The sequence below is a fragment of the Schistocerca americana genome, chromosome 3 (assembly GCF_021461395.2).
Source record: "Schistocerca americana isolate TAMUIC-IGC-003095 chromosome 3, iqSchAmer2.1, whole genome shotgun sequence".
NCBI lineage: Eukaryota > Metazoa > Arthropoda > Insecta > Orthoptera > Acrididae > Schistocerca > Schistocerca americana.
Window position 1 is genome coordinate 167,982,782 of NC_060121.1, and position 1,886 is coordinate 167,984,667.

General features: G+C 46.3%; 2 non-coding genes across 2 annotated transcripts; both read right to left on the bottom strand.

Moving 5' to 3' along the window:
- Positions 1-967: 967 nt before the first annotated feature.
- On the bottom strand, positions 968-1,042 carry Trnal-caa. The gene has a single exon. It is a non-coding gene; the product is annotated as a tRNA-Leu (tRNA).
- A 226-nt stretch (positions 1,043-1,268) lies between these two features.
- Positions 1,269-1,343, bottom strand: Trnas-cga. The gene has a single exon. It is a non-coding gene; the product is annotated as a tRNA-Ser (tRNA).
- Between the last annotated feature and the right edge of the window lie 543 nt (positions 1,344-1,886).

Here is a 1,886-nt window from a genome sequence, read left to right on the forward strand (position 1 = left end):
AGTGCAAATCTGGGTCAGGTGATACAGGATGTAGGTTCACTTTGCAAAGACTTCACAAAGGAGGACACCTTGGTAATAGTTGGTGGGGCGAGCAAGAGCATGATAGAACCCTGATTATTCAATTAAGAGTGACCTGGTAAAAATAGCTTCAGCAACGAGACATACTGGTGTTGGGCTTGTGTCTGTTCTGAGGGGCCATGAATGGCCTCATTTAAACTCTTTTACTTGGAGAGTTAATTTAGAGATGGAACGGCTGCTTGGATTAGAGATGGGTTCTCATATCAGTGTCGTTCCTGTTGACTCTATCAGCAGATGGGACTATACTGGGCATGGACTTCATATCAAGAGGAAATGGAAGGGAAAATGTCTCTGCTAATAGCAAATAACTTAACGGGGTGGGGTGGCACTGTCACAAGTGGTAAAGTACCAGTGGTTAGAATTGACAAAACAGCAAGTTGTTCTACAGTAGCGACGGCAGAAACAAAAGATGTTTAGAGACCAGGCTGAATATGACATACAGATTGATAAAAATTCAGTCAGAAAGTAGATTATGATGTACACAATTCATGCAAACAGACCCTGCCTGAAACAAGAGATATTTAAAGAGTAACAGAAAATTACGTTCACCCAATTGTAATTCAGCCAGTGCACAAACTCAGTTCTCCTTAATGAATCAGAATATCAGAGGACGGAGAGTAAGCTTAATGAGTTGCTTATTTGTGTTGAAGAATTAGTATTGAGACAGCCAGTTGATATAATATGTCTCTCTGAATATCATGTGTGCACTGGTATAGATATGTTATAGGATTCAAATTAGCCTATTCTTTTTTTTTTTTTTTGGTCACCAGTCTACTGACTGGTTTGATGCGGCCCGCCACGAATTCCTTTCCTGTGATAACCTCTTCATCTCAGAGTAACACTTGCAACCTACGTCCTCAATTGAAACTTCCTGGCAGATTAAAACTGTGTGCCCGACCGAGACTCGAACTCGGGACCTTTGCCTTTTGCGGGCAAGTGCTCTACCAACTGAGCTACCGAAGCACGACTCACGCCCGGTACCCACAGCTTTACTTCTGCCAGTACCTCGTCTCCTACCTTCCAAACTTTACAGAAGCTCTCCTGCGAACCAAGCAGAACTAGCACTCCTGAAAGAAAGGATATTGCGGAGACATGGCTTAGCCACAGCCTGGGGGATGTTTCCAGAATGAGATTTTCACTCTGCAGCGGAGTGTGCGCTGATATGAAACTTCCTGGCAGATTAAAACTGTCTGCCCGACCGAGACTCGAACTCGGGACCTTTGCCTTTCGCGGGCAAGTGCTCTACCAACTGAGCTACCGAAGCACGACTCACGCCCGGTACCCACAGCTTTACTTCTGCCAGTACCTCGTCTTCTACCTTCCAAACTTTACAGAAGCTCTCCTGCGAACCAAGCAGAACTAGCACTCCTGAAAGAAAGGATATTGCGGAGACATGGCTTAGCCACAGCCTGGGGGATGTTTCCAGAATGAGATTTTCACTCTGGAGCGGAGTGTGCGCTGATATGAAACTTCCTGGCAGATTAAAACTGTGTGCCCGACCGAGACTCGAACTCGGGACCTTTGCCTTTCGCGGGCCAGTGCTCTACCAACTGAGCTACCGAAGCACGACTCACGCCCGGTACCCACAGCTTTACTTCTGCCAGTACCTCGTCTCCTACCTTCCAAACATTACAGAAGCTCTCCTGCGAACCAAGCAGAACTAGCACTCCTGAAAGAAAGGATATTGCGGACACATGGCTTAGCCACAGCCTGGGAGATGTTTCCAGAATGAGATTTTCATTCTGCAGCGGAGTGTGCGCTGATATGAAACTTCCTGGCAGATTAAAACTGTGTGCCCGACCGAGACT